The sequence below is a fragment of the Hyla sarda genome, chromosome 2 (assembly GCF_029499605.1).
Source record: "Hyla sarda isolate aHylSar1 chromosome 2, aHylSar1.hap1, whole genome shotgun sequence".
Classification (NCBI taxonomy): domain Eukaryota; kingdom Metazoa; phylum Chordata; class Amphibia; order Anura; family Hylidae; genus Hyla; species Hyla sarda.
The window spans coordinates 428,955,297-428,970,755 of record NC_079190.1 but is presented as its reverse complement, the minus strand read 5'-3'; the positions used below and the strand labels follow the sequence as shown (position 1 = coordinate 428,970,755).

General features: G+C 44.1%; 1 long non-coding RNA gene across 2 annotated transcripts; it reads right to left on the bottom strand.

Moving 5' to 3' along the window:
• Window positions 1-464: 464 nt before the first annotated feature.
• LOC130358028 (uncharacterized) lies at window positions 465-15,138 on the bottom strand. Of its 2 annotated transcripts, XR_008889378.1 has the most exons (4): window positions 15,034-15,138; window positions 13,414-13,498; window positions 7,321-7,388; window positions 465-535 (listed from the first exon to the last, which is right to left on the bottom strand). It is a non-coding gene; the product is annotated as an uncharacterized LOC130358028 (long non-coding RNA). The 2 variants fall into 2 exon arrangements; XR_008889377.1 differs by lacking the exon at window positions 465-535 and having other exon boundaries at window positions 7,250-7,388.
• Between the last annotated feature and the right edge of the window lie 321 nt (window positions 15,139-15,459).

Sequence of the window (15,459 nt, the reverse complement as noted above, 5' to 3'; positions counted from 1 at the left end):
TATCATATTACAAAATCTGAAGAAAGAAAGCCTGGAAAATCCAGTTGAAACTTGTATCCACATTTTTTTCTGGTACTTTTGGAGTAATGATCGGTAGAATCGAACAGAATATAAAACAGCACATAGCTGTCCACACAGGATTTAACATGTAGTCTAATCCTCTATATGACATGTAAGGATGATTGGCTGGTTTCTCTTTAACCCCTTAACGACGCAGGGCGTAAATGTACGTCCTGGTGCGGAGGTACTTAACGCACCAGGACGTACATTTATGTCCTGTACTTGAGCGCGAGCTTCAAAGCGAAGCTCGGGTCATATGCGGCAGTTCCCGGCTGCTGATACAGATCACGGCATCTGCAGGAGTGCGGTAAGAAAAATGCATGATCGGATCACCCGCAGCTCAACCGCGGCGATCCGATCATCTGTAATGGCGGACGGAGGTCCCCTCACCTGCCTCCGTCCGTCTCCCAGCGTCTTCTGCTCTGGTCTGAGATTGAGTCAATGACTTCTGTTAACTTCTGTTTTCTGTTGTCAACTGTAGAGAATTACAGAAATGTTAGGTTAGTTCGTATGCTTTATATTTTCTACTTTTACTTAATAATTTGAGTTCTGAGTTTAATGGGCAAAAAGTTTTCAAGGAGGCTTCAAAGAGTGATAAACACAGGTCACTGCCTATTTATGGAACCATAATGGATGCTGAGCATGAGGAGCAGTCAGCACAGGTGGTAGAAGTATCTAGGACAAACAAGAAAAACACAATAGACGTAAAACAGTTCAAGAACAAGTCAAAGGAAGAATAAAATGTGTACAAGTCAACAAATAAATGTAGAGGTCAGATTTTGACCATTCTTCCGAAATAAATGACCTAAAAAAAAATGTCAAACCAAAATACTGTACAGCTCCTACGGGTACAGGTCAGACTCAGCCTGAGGTTAAACAATGCTTAATCCAATAGCTTTTATTTATGTTGGAAGAGTCCCCTGCTGGCCATTCAGGAGTTGCTGTTGCAGGGCCTATTGACTCGGCCTTAGCGACCACACCCTCCTGAGCATGCATATTTAAGACTGTGCTCACACTGTGGAATGTGTGCAGGAAAAAAATTGTATGCAAACATTCCACAGACAGCAGAATATGCTGGAGCTAGGACCGCTAAGAAATGCTGTGCCTTAATAGACTGCAATGCATTTCTGAGCAGAGTACGCAAAAACATTGAAGGTGCAATGTTTTTGCGGCTGCCAAAATCAGGATTGCCGCTGCAGATGTTTCTGCTGTGTAAATTCTGCCGTTTGAACAGAGCAGCAGAATCCCATTGAAATCAATGGGACTCTGCTGCTGTGGAATGTGCCTGCTGAATATTCATTCAGTCTGTTTCTGTTCATTACTTGTGATTAGAGTTATTTAAGCACAGTTACGTTTTTATTTAGCATTTTAGCACTCCCTCTACCAGTGTTTATTATCCTGTTCTCTTGTTCTCCTGATCTATGGCTTGTTCTCTTTGATTACTATATCTGTACTGAGAAACTCTCACCTGTATAGACTTGGCTTGTTTGACACTGATTTTACTGATTTTGTATGTCCATTCCCTGTCTGTCTTTTTGCTGTGCTGATGTTAGTTAACCCCTTTTGTGCACTGACCTTTTTCCTGAATTCTTTACTGTGTTTGTTTATTATTTTAACTTCACTTCTGCCTACACTTTGATTGGGGGTGGTCGAGGCCACCCTTTAAAGAGGTAGGCACCCCAAAAAGGTAGCGACAGAGGCTTGTGTAAGCTCAGGGCTTCAGTTTTCCCCTTCACTTAGCCAAATGTGATAGTATGAGTGTGGATCCTTCTAGCTAAAACTATGGTATTTCTGCCTTTGGTCTCAAACCTTTCCCTCATAGACTGTAAACTTGAATAAGCTTCTCACTCCTCTTGTTTGAATAATTAGTATTGTAATATTGTAGTGTCTGATATTTGTCCCTTATTTATACCCTCAAAATTGTGAAGTGCTGTGAAATTTGTTGGCGTTATATAAATAAACAATTATCTTCCCGTCCTGGGAAGGGGTGACCAGCATCAGAGCAGGATTATGACGTCTCTGAGTGCCACCCGTCCGCCAGGGGTCACAGTTAATAGCCTGCAATGGTCATTTTTCAAAATTTTTTGTCCCCATAGGAGACTATTACACAGGGGTGGATAAGGTGTTGCTTACAGGACTTACAGGTAATTAATGCCATCAGGAAGGTAGTATCCACCCAGGTAGGTAGAACACTAAGTCGTTAATGCCACCAGTAGGTAGTGGACCCTAGTAGGTCATGTCCCCCAGGTAGGTATTTATGCCCCCTGTAGGTAAATCCCCCAGATAGCTGTCCCCTGTATGAAAGCCCCCATATAAACTATGTAGATAGTAGGTAGCCCCTCTATTTGCTTCGTAATTAGTCCCCATATTAGCTAGGCAGGATTGTAGAAGATAGTCCCCCACATTAGCTAGGCAGCAAACGTCCCCCACATTAGCTAGGCCACAGAAGTCCCCCCCATTAGCTAGCTAGCAGACGTCCCCAACATTAGCTATGCAGCAGATGTCCCCCACATTAGATAGGCAGCAGAAGTCCCCCACATTAGCTAGGCAGCAGATGTCTCCCACATTAGCTAGGTGGCAGAAGTCCCCCCAATTAGCTAGGCAACAGAAGTCCCCCCACATTAGCTAGGCGGCAGATGTCCCCCACATTAGTTAGGCAGCAGATGTTCCCCCACAATTAGCTAAGGTGGCAGATGTACCCCCACAATAAGGATAGGTAGCAGATGTTCCCCTACAATTAGGTTGGGTGGCAGATGTACCCCCAGAGTTAGGTTAGGCAGCAGATGATCCCACACAATTAGGTTAGGCGGTAGATGTTCCCCAACAATTAGGTTAGGTGACAGATGTCCCCCCACAATTAGGATAGGCGGCAGATGTTCCCCCACAATTAGGTTAAGCGGCAGATGTTCCTCCACAATTAGGTTAGGCAGCAGATGTTTCCCCACAATTAGGTTAGGCAGCAAATGTTCCCCCACAATTAGGTTAGGCGGCAGATGTTTCCCCACAATTAGGTTAGGCGGCAGATGATCCCCCACAATAAGGTTGGGCACCAGAAGTTCCCCCACAATTAGGTTAGGCGGCAGATGTTTCCCCACAATAAGGTTAGGCGGCAGATGTTCCCCACAATTAGGTTAGGCGGCAGATGATCCCCCACAATTAGGTTGGGCGCCAGATGTTCCCCCACAATTAGGTTATGTGGCAGATGTTCCCCCACAATTAGGTTAGGTGGCAGTTGTTTCCCCCACAATTAGGTTAGGCAGCAGATGTTCCCCCACAACAGGTTAGGCGGCAGATGTTCCCCCACAATTGCTTAGGCAGCAAGTGTCCCCCCACATTAGTTAGACATCCCCCAACCCCCCCTCCCGCCTTGCCCCGCTCCGCCCAACATGCAGCTTTTCTTTCTTCTTCCCCGTCAGCTTATTTCAGGTCTCTTCTTTCCTCTTCCTCTCCGCTCTGGCGTCTGATGATGTCATTTGTGCGCCAGTGCGCAGAGGAAGTTCCGGCCTCTTGTGAGTTATTGACAGGGTGAGTCAATTACTCACCAGAGATATGCAGAAGCAGGAGTCCGCTGTTTAAACAGCGGTCTTCTGCTTCTGTGTTGCGGCTGCTGCAGGGGGTACTGGCTCTACCCCCCTGACGGCATCCATGGGGCTGGAAAAAAACTATATTTTGTTCCATTTGGGCAGCAGATGTTCCCCCACAGTTAGGTTAGGCGGCAGATGTTCCCCCACAATTAGGCTAGGTGGCAGATGTTCCCCGACAATTAAGTTAGACGGCAGATGTTCCCCAACAATTGGGAGATGTTCCCCCACAATTAGGATAGGCAGCAGATGTTCCCCCACAATTAGGTTAGGCGGCAGATGTTCCTCCACAATTGGATTAGGCAGCAGATGTTTCCCCACAATTAGGTTAAGCCGCAGATGTTACCCCACAAATAGGTTAGGTGGCAGATGTTTCCCCACAATTAGGTGTAGCGACAGATGATCCCACACAATTAGGTTTTACGGCAGATGTTTCCCCACAATTAGGTTAGGCGGCAGATGTTCCCCACAATTAGGTTAGGCGGCAGATGATCCCCCACAATTTTAGTTTATGTGACAGATGTTCCCCCACAATTAGGTTTTATGGCAGATGTTCCCCCACTATTAGGTAAAGCGGCAGATGTTTTCCCCACAATTAGGTTAGGTGGCAGATGTTTCCCCACAATTAGCTTAGGCGGCAAATGTTTCCCCACAATTAGGTTAGGTGGCAGATGTTCCCCACAATTAGGTTATGTGGCAGATGATCCCCCACAATTAGGTTGGGCGCCAGATGTTCCTACAATTAGGTTATGTAGCAGATGTTCCTCCCGCAATTAGGTTAGGCGGCAGATTTTTCCCCCACAATTAGGTTGGGCGGCAGATGTTCCCCCACGATAGGTTAGGCAGCAAGTGTCCCCCCAACATTAGTTAGACAGTAGTAAACATCCCCCCAACCCCCCCTCCTGCCTCGCCCCTCTCCGCCCCCAACATTCTTACTTCCTGCAGCTTTTGTTTCTTCTTCCCATCAGCTTATTTCAGGTCTCTTCTTTCCTTTTCCTCTTCCTCTCCGCTCTGGCGTCTGATGATGTAATTCGTGCGCCAGTGCGCAGAGGAAGTTCCGGCCTCTTGTGAGTGATTGACAGGGTGAATCAATCACTCATCAGAGGTATGCAGAAGCAGGAGTCCACTGTTTTAACAGCGGTCTTCTGCTTCTGTGTTGTGGCTGCTGCAGTGGGTACTGGCTTTACCCCCCTGACGGCACCCATGGGGCTGGAAAAAAAACAATATTTTTTTTTCCATTTGTGCCATAGCATAGCATTGATCAGTGTTATCAATGCCCCATTGCTCCAGGCTGCAATGGCTTCCTGGGACATAGGAGCACTAATTCGATGGCGAAGAGGCAGGTAAGGACTCAACCACCATCCTTTCAGCTGATTGGAACCCCGTGATCTCACCGCGGGTGTCCCAATCAACTCCACTGAACAGCTGGGAATTTTTTTTTATGTTAAATGCCACGATTAACTTTGATCACAACATCTTATAAGTTAATGCTGGACATCACCTGGATGGGTGATGTCCAGCATTAGCCATAAGTCCCGGCTGCTATCACCTGCTACCATCATTAGCCCCCTCCCAGTAGAATAACCTTTGAAAACAGAGATTGCCTAGTAGCAACTCCAATTAATTTAAAATAGACAGGTCCTATGCCCATGGGTACTGCTTTAAAGCATATCACAAAATGCTGTTGGACAAATAAGCTTAGGCAAAATGACTGCCCCCATAATAATGTACAGAAAATTAAAAAAACAAATAGAAATGCATTAGAAAAAAAATATGTTTCAGGAAAAAAAATCTAGGTGATACATTTCATTTGAATTAGGATTGATCTGTAATGCTAGACATAACCCGTGGACAAGAGGGTTGCTGTTTCCATTACAAAGCATAGAGTATTCCTCTAATCTTGGACCCTTTAAATTTGTCATTATGAAGCTACATGAAAAACCTGAAGTCACATTATCTAGTGAATACACATTGCTTAGAGTTAACATTGTTAACAATGCATAAATAACAGATAGTATTATGAGTGGAGGTTCTAATTCTGACCACCAGGGAGATATTAAAAATATGGAAAAATACGTAAGCATGCTTAGAAATCCTATGCATATACAACCTACGTGTAACAGGTGTCCTGGTCAGAATCTAACTAGTAGTGCCTCAGCAGTAATTCTGTAATTCTAAGCACTGTGTCGCCGTGCGGTTAATTAGAAAAAGCAGCCTTAAGCCTTAAAGTGTATCACAGCTTCCTAGAACAGCGGCTTCCATTACAGTGTAATTATTTTATACATAGAGGAAGCCTGCTATATGCTGAGCTTCACACATCCATTTACCACCTAGCATGGTTTCAAACTATGGGGCACCCAGTATAACCGCATTGGCAGTACTCCAACAAAACCATAACTATATAAAAGTATAATTGCTTCATTTCTCTTTGTCTTATTCAGTTTACATGGGCTTGTGTGCAACATATTCTGAAACAAAGTTCTGACAGGTAATTTGCCTAAGCTAACAAAAAAGAATAAACAAAATAAAAACGACTCATTTCTCTACATATAAACATACTGTATGCTATTTATTTTCTCATGACATATAGCAAAGACTAGAATGAATTTGGGACAGTAGTTCTGTGTTTTCTAATTATATTTAGATTTTAATATACTTTTACTAGGATCGCAGTCCTCTTAAGTTTTCTTAAAAAATTTGAAAACCATAAAACACCTTGCAATCTGCTGATCACCATTGGTACAGGTCCTTGGCACATAAGTATTCATTTTAAAGGGAACCTGGCATCACTTTTATGCTGTCTGAACCTGGAGTCATCTGGGTGGTTCCCCAGTGGCTCTTGTAGGCCTGTGAGTTTTTCAGGCTTATCACTTTTATGCCAAGTCTTGTACCTTGGTTCTCTATTCTCCAAAGCAAGGTCAGTGGCTGCAAGTGAATTAGCAGGTGGTTGTATGAAGACTGCCCCTTCCCTTTTTACCTCCCTTCTTGCTCTCAAAGCAGAGCATCTTGCCCTAAAAGGCCAGGGGTCGGCAAGAGTCATTCCAGATCTTAGATAAGGCCAAGCCTATCTTAAATACCTTTTAAACAGGAAAAGTCTTGGCCAAACGGTCTGATTATTGCCCCATGTAAAAGACCTAGTGAGCAGCTGACTAACTATGGAATGCTCATTCATCAGCTGATCAATGGCATCATATGGCGACACAATTCATTTTTATTTGGAAGCACCTCTCCCTGCATAAACAGGAGATGTGCAGGAACAAAGTTGTGGGTAGGGCTGCACCAACTATCCAGCAATCATTCCTGAAGCCCTGCACTGACAATTATTGAGCCGAGTAATGGCTCCTGTTAATGTGCTAGAATTTACCTGTTTGGCCCTCGTATCGAGCAGAGAATTTATTCACCACTATGATAAATTCTTCCCTAACTTTCCCTTGCAGATAAACATTTCTATGCCAGTGACATCCATATGCCTGAAAAAGCCTATGGACATGACCAGGAACACAAGAAGGTCCTTTTTAGGAGAATCCTGTTCTGAATTTCTCCTTTAAATTTACTTCTGTTCCCTCTAATATATCAGTTTCCTTTATTGTCACCATGCAGCCCTTTCGAACACCACAGATCACACATTCGGCCAAATGACAAAGTCAGCTTTAATTCATTCAGCAAACAGCTCTCTTACATTTGTATCTTCAGGTTATGTAGACAGATGTCTATACTTTTAATTGGACGCCTTCAGCGGTATTCACACTGCAAAAGTAATTAACAATCAAATTAAACATTGACTTGCTCTCCCAATCCCCAGAGCCTACAATAACTAATTTCCAGCAAATAAGTATACCAAAGGGTATCAAGGTAGGTGCAGTGAGTATAGACACCATAAATAATGTATGTGCTCCAAAAACAAACATGTATTTATAGCACCTGTAGGTATGTAAAAGTAAGACACTGTAGTTTATTGGAAAAACCTTTATAGGGAAATCTGTTATCAGTATTACTCACACTAATCTGTTACATAAGCTTGTTGTGTGGGTGACACTGATTAAAATGATGCTTACCTCGTCCCGATCCGTCGCTTCATTCCGCCGCTATCAATTCCAGCCTAATTTGATTGGAATAAAAGTCAGGGGCCATTTGCATTTACAAAGCCCCCGTGGGGCCATAACAGTGGATCCCCCAACATGTGACCCCATTTTGGAAACTACACCCCTTACGGAATGTAATAAGGGGTGCAATGAGCATTTACACCCACTGGCATTTGACAGATCTTTGGAACAGATTAAATTTTTCATTTTTTCGGACGACTGTTCAAAAAATCTGTCAGACACCAGTAGGGTGTAAATGCTCACTGCACCCCTTGTTACATTATGTGAGGGGTGTAGTTTCCAAAATGGGGTCACATGTGGGTGGGGGGGTTAACTGTTCTGGCACCATGGGGGCCTTATAAACACACATGGCCTTCAATTCCAGCCTAAATCTCTCTTCAAAAGCCCAATATTGCTCCTTCTCTTCTGAGCATTGTAGTTTGCCCGCAGTGCACTTAACATCCACTTATGGGGTATTTCCTTCCTATTACCCCTTGTGAAAATGAAAAATTTGGGGTAACACCAGCATTTCAGAAAAAAATAAATTTTCACATCCAATTAAAAAAAAAATTTGTCAAAGACCTGTGGGGTGTTAAGGCTCACTATACCCCTTGTTACGTTCCTTGAGGGGTGTGGTTTCCAAAATGGGTTCACATGTGGGTATCTATTGTTTTGCGTTTATGTGAGAACCACTGTAAAATCAGCCACCCCTGTGCAAATCACCAATTTAGACCTCCAATGTACATGGTGCACTCTTATTTCTGAGCCATGCTGTGCACCCACAGATCACTTTACACCCACATATGGGGTATTTCTGTAATTTTGGGGGTATTTTTCTCCTTTTACCTCTTGTGAAAAAGTATGGGGCAACACCAGCATGTTAGTGTAAACATTTTAATTTTTTCTCACTAACATCCTGGTGTAGCCCCAAACTTTTCCTTTTCATAAGGGGTAAAAGAAGAAAAAGACCCCCAAAATTTGTAATGCAATTTCTCCCGAGTATGGTAATACCCCATATGTGGCCCTAAACTGTTGCCTTGAAATACGACAGAGCTCTGAAGTGAGAGACCGCTAGGCGCATTTGAGGACTGAATTAGGAATTTGCTTGCTGTGTGGGTGACACTGATTAAAATGATGCTTACCTCGTCCCGATCCGTCGCTTCATTCCGCCGCTATCCACCATTTTATTCATATGCAAATGAGCTGCTTGGGGAATGAGTAGAGAGGTATGTGTAGCCAGCTGAGAGGTATATATAAATGTGTTGTTTTTATCACGTATGATATGTGGGATCAGGCCAGATTAGCTCATTTTCATTTCCCATGGATATTAATATGCCTTGGGCACCTACTGCCTTGACTCTTGGACCATTTCATAATAGGGATATACCTCAGGAGTAATGCAAGAAAACAAAATGTGATTTAACAATACCCTGCCCAGAGATGCATACACACTGCCCACTTTATTGGGTACACCTGTTCAATTGCTTGTTAACACAAATAGCTAATCAGCCAATCACATGGCAGCAATCCAATGCATTTAGGCATGTAACATGGTCAAGACAAAGGCTGTAAATTCAAACTGAGAATCAAGATAGGGAAGAAAGGGGGTTTAACCCCTTAATGACATAGGACATAAATGTACGTCCAGGTGCCCTGGTACTTAACACACCAGGATGTACATTTCCATCCTATACATGACGAGTGCACCTGAACTGTGCTCACATCATGCACGGCAGGTTCCGCTGCTATCAGCAGCCAGGGACCCGCCGATAATGGCGGACATCAGCGATCGCACTGATGTCCGCCATTAACCCCTCAGATGCTGTGATCAATAGAGGTGGCATTTTAAATGGATTGCCATTTCATCATGACCCCCGCCATGTGCTCCAAGCATTCAGAACAAAATGTTCCCGGAGTACCCTTTTAAGCACGAAGGATGATATGATACGCTTATTTTCAGTATATAACAACCAATGGAATGACCTAAGGAGTTTATTACAACACCACTGGAACATCTTGCAGTCGGACACTAAGATCAGTAACAGCATTCTGGACAAGCCAATGTAGGTGTCACAAAGAGCTCCCAATTTGAGGGACTTATTGTCTAACAGCCATTTACAAAGGCCACACCAATGTGTGGGTACAGGCCAGTAACATAGAGGATACTTCCCTTGTGGAAACTGCAATGTATGTCAATACATGGAACAGGGGCCGATTCATTAATCCAAAGAATGGACGGAGCTTTGGGAAGAGGAAATACATAAATTGCAGAACAAAACATGTAATCTATGCAATCAAGTGCTCCTGCAACAAGCTCTATATTGGGCAGACCACCCAACTACTGAGAAAACAAATACAGAAGCACCTCTTAACATCTCATTGGCAAAACGAGATATGACCAAGCAAAAAAATCTCACGTCGGTGGCGGAACACTTCTTAAAGGTACACTCCAGTAACTTAACCCCTTGGGGACGGAGCACATTATAACCCTAAGGACGGGAGCATTTTTTGCAAATCTGACCTCCACTTTATGCATTAATAACTCTGGGATGCTTTTACTTATAAATTTGATTCCAAGATTGTTTTTTTCGTGACATATTCTACTTTATGTTAGCGGTACATTTTCATCAATACTTGCATCATTTCTTGGTGAAAAATTAGAAATGTAAGGAAAAATTTTTAAAATTTAGCATTTTTCTAACTTTGAAGCACTCTGCTTGTAAGAAAAGGACATGTCAAATCAATTACATATTGATTCACATAAACAATATGTTAACTTTATGTTTGCATCATAAAGTTGACATGTTTTTACTTTTTGAAGATATCAGAGGGCTTCAAAGTATAGCAGCAATTTTCCCCGAAAATTTCAAAATCAGAATTTTTCAGGGACCAGTTACGTTTTGAAGTGAATATGAGGGTCTTTATGTTGGAAATCCCTTACAATGGACCCCATTATGAAAACTGCACCCCTCAAAGTATTCAAAATAACATTCAGAAAGTTTGTTAACCCTTTAGGTGCTTCACAGGAATAGCAGCAAAATGGAAGAGAAAAATCAAAATCTAAATTTTTTACACTAACATGGTATTGTAGCCCCATTTTTTTTTTTTTTTCATTTTTACAAGGGGTAAAAGGTAAAAAGGCCCTGCAAAACTTGTAAATCATTTTCTCTCAAGTAAGGACATACCTCATATGTGGATGTAAAGTGTTCTGTGGGTGAACTAGAGGGCTCAGAAGGAAAGGAGCAACATTGGGCGAATTTTGCTGAAATGGTTTTTGGGGGCATGTCGCATTTAGGAAGCCCCCATGATGCCAGAACAGTAATAGGAGAAAATGGGGTAATAGGAGAAAAAGCCCCCCAAAATTTGTAACCCCATCTCTTCTGAGTATGGAAATACCTCATATGTGGATATAAAGTGCTATGAAAGTGAACTACAATGCCCAGAAGAGAAGGAGCGTCATTGGGCTTTTGGTGAGAGAATTTGATTGGAATAGAAGTCAGGGGCCATTTGCATTTACAAAGCCCCCGTGGGGCCATAGCAGTGGACCCCCCAACATGTGACCCCATTTTGGAAACGCCACCCCTTAAGACATGTAATAAGGGGTGCAATGAGCATTTACACCCACTGGCATTTGACAGATCTTTGGAACAAATAACATTTTTCATTTTTTCGGACGACTGTTCAAAAAATCTGTAAGACACCAGTAGGGTGTAAATGCTCACTGCACCCCTTGTTACATTATGTGAGGGGTGTAGTTTCCAAAATGGGGTCACATGTGGGTGGGGGGTTAACTGTTCTGGCACCATGGGGGCTTTATAAACACACATGGCCTTCAATTCCAGCCTAAATCTCTCTTCAAAAGCCCAATGGTGCTCCTTCTCTTCTAAGCATTGTAGTTTGCCCGCAGAGCACTTAACATCCACATATGGGGTATTTCCTTCCTATTACCCCTTGTGAAAATGAAAAATTTGGGGTAACACCAGCATTTCAGGAACATTTTTATTTTTTTTTTATTTTCACATCCAGCTTTAAAAAAAATTTGTCAAAGACCTGTGGGGTGTTAAGGCTCACTATACCCCTTGTTACGTTCCTTGAGGGGTGTGGTTTCCAAAATGGGTTCACATGTGGGTATCTATTGTTTTGCGTTTATGTGAGAACCACTGTAAAATCAGCCACCCCTGTGCAAATCACCAATTTAGACCTCCAATGTGCATGGTGCACTCTTATTTCTGAGCCATGCTGTGCACCCACAGATCACTTTACACCCACATATGGGGTATTTCTGTAATTTTGGGGGTATTTTTCTCCTTTTACCTCTTGTGAAAAAGTATGGGGCAACACCAGCATGTTAGAGTAAACATTTTAATTGTTTCTCACTAACATCCTGGTGTAGCCCCAAACTTTTCCTTTTCATAAGGGGTAAAAGGAGAAAAAGACCCCCAAAATTTGTAATGCAATTTCTCCCGAGTATGGTAATACCCCATATGTGGCCCTAAACTGTTGCCTTGAAATACGACAGGGCTCTGAAGTGAGAGACCGCTAGGCGCATTTGAGGACTGAATTAGGAATTTGCAACAGGGGTGGACCCAGATACAAGAATGGCGCATGTCTCCACCAAAATCTATGGCAGTGTTTCCCAAACAGAGCTCCTACTGCTGTTACAAAACTCCCAGCCTGCCAGAACAGTGAATGGCTATCCGGCAATACTGAGAGTTGTTGTTCTGCAACAGCTGGAGGCTCTGTTTAGGAAACACTGGTGTATGAGAAGTTTTACATTTTTATTTGGGGGGACGTGTAAGGGTCAATGTATATGTAGTGTTTTACTTTTTATTTTGTGTCAGTGTAGTGTAGTGTTTTAAGGGACATTCACACAGGCCGGGGTTCACAGTGAGTTTGAGCTGCGGCAGGAAATTTTCCGCAGCTCAAATTTGTAGAAGGAAACTCATTGTAAACCACCGCTCGTGTGAATGTACCCTGCACATCCCGCTAATCTTCAACTGTTGCAAAATGGCATTTCCCAGAATGCACATACATGCTGGGAGTTGTAGTTTTGCAACACCTGTAGGCACACTGGTGGGGAACCACTGAGTTAGGAAACAGACTCTAGCTCAGTGATTCCAACCCATGTGCCTCCAACTGTTGCAAAACTACAACTCCCAGCATGTACGGTCTGTCAGTGCATTCTGGGAGTTGTAGTTTTGAAACTGCATGAGGCACATGGGTGGAATCACTGTGTTAGGAAACAGACTGTAGCTCAGTGTTTCCCAACCAGTGTGAATCCAGCTGTTGCAAAACTACAACTCCCAGCATGCACTGACAGCCGAAAGGCATGCTAGGAGTTGTATTTATGCAACAACTGGGGAAGAATAGTTTGGAGACCGTTAAGTAGTGATCTCCAAAGTGAAGACCTCCAGATGCTGCAAAACTACAACTCCAAGCAGGGCCGGACTGGCTTAGCGGGATACCAGGAAAATCCCCGGTAGGCCGCTGCCCTGTGGGCCGGCAGTGGCTGGAGCGCAGGCTACCTGAGTCCCGACAAGTCACTGTGTCAGTCTGTCAACAGTGTCTGGACCTGTGTGCTCCGCAGCTGCAGCATCACACACAGGTCTGAAGCTCCTGACAGCTGATACAGTGAGCGGAGGTCTGGGGTACAGAGTCTGTACTGGGAGCTGTACAGACAGGACACTCACCTCTACCCTCTGCCTTCCTCACTGCTCCTGGCCCCTCCTCCTGTCGGCACAGTGACTGCAGCTGCTTGGGGGAAGATCTACTATACTGGGTGAGAGGAAAAGGAAACCTAATGTTATTACTATGTAAGGGAAAGGGTGGTAGTCCAGTTATGTGGTGTGTGTGGGGGTCTGGTAAGGGTAAGAGGGAGACCTGTTATGTGGGGGCTGCAGAGGGGGAGACCTGTGATGGGGGGGCTGCAGAGGGGGAGACCTGTGATGTTAGGGGCTGCAGAGGGGGGGGACCTGTGATGTTACTGTCTGCAGAGAGGGACCTGTGATGTTAGGGGCTGCAGAGGGGGACACCTGTGATGTTAGGGGCTGCAGAGGGGGACCTGTGATGTGGGGGGCTGGACAGGGGGAGACCTGTGATGTTAAGGGCTGCAGAGGGAGAGACCTGTGATGTTAGGGGCTGCAGAGGGGGAGACATGTGATGTTAGGAGCTGCAGAGGGGGAGACCTGTGATGGAAGGGGCGGCAGAGGGGGAGACCTGTGATGGAAGGGGCGGCAGAGGGGGAGACCTGTGTTGTTAGGGGCTGGAGAGGGGGAGACCTGTGATGTTAGGGGCTGCAGAGAGGGACCTGTGATGTTAGGGGCTGCAGAGGGGGCCTGTGATGTTAGGGGCTGCAGAGAGGGACCTGTGATGTTAGGGGCTGCAGAGGGGGACCTATGATGTTAGGAAAATGCTACTCAGAAGATGGCCAAAAAGCACATGGCAGGTATAGGGCTACCAACAACAATTTAATCCAAAGGGTTAACAAAAACCTGGTATTCCATGTGCTAGAATAAAACTTAACTTTTATTATAGAAAAAAATGAAATAATGAAACTTGTGAGACACACAATTAAAATCACACCTCCATGTACATATCCAATCAATTGTGATATGTTAGTCAGATACACTATATAGTGATTTCTTAACTCCGACCTATAGAAAAAGTTTATATGTGTCTATCTGGGATGAACCATCCCCAATAAGCCTCTAACACTCATTCAGTGATGGTATTAATTTGAATCCCTCCCAGGGTATAACCCTGTCTCATGGGAGTATGGATAATAAATGACCGTCATATATGAATCCTGAACAGGGAATAAAAACAATATCTATTGGAGCTCTCCCAGGGTATAACCCTCTCTCATGGGAGTTTGGTCTTATCCAATAGATATTCCTTTATACTAATCCATCAACAGAATGTTTATATATAGACCACGTCACACCACTGTGCACCGTGGGTGCGGGTCCAGAACAGATCTGGAGTTACTATGAGTGAGGCTATAATATGATATTACATGGAGATGCTGATTAAAACCATAAACTGTCACACCCCAACATGTTTCGCCACTCTTGTGGTTTTGTCAAGGAGAATGACTGACAGCATTGAGTGTCTACTCCACTGAGGTTCTATTTATATGATGTCCATGATCCTCCCCTACTCCCATCATCCAATAATTGATCCTCTCATATAGCCACCTATCAGCATCACATTCATTCAGCCTTGTGCCAATAGATATCCTTCTGCTCACACCTACACCAATCCCCATCCTCTTTTCCCTCTGATGTCACATGCTGATTTATATTACTCACCTATCACAGGCTGTCTCTCATTTAGTGAGTATACCTCCAGTGCCCCGATCACGTGACTAACTTAGTCACATGTTCACAGTGTTTACCCACATGACTGCAGGTTTCCTCTTCAGTCCTGTACTGACAAGTACCACCATGTGTATAATATAAGCGCATCCTGTCAGATCCTACTGCCATGTGCATAGTATAGGTGCATGCTATCACATCATCAGTGCTATAACACCAATTAGGCTGGGTTCACACCACGATTTCTTAAATACGGTTCCCGTATACGGTTTGGAGGAGGGGGCGGGGCTTAATTGCGGCGCCCGTGGTCGACCACGTTTTTGCCTGCGGTCGGGAAACCGCATACGGCCGAAAATGAAGCCGACCGGAGGCTGCGGTTCACTCCGGTCGGCTCATAGACTTGTATTAAATACGGTTCCC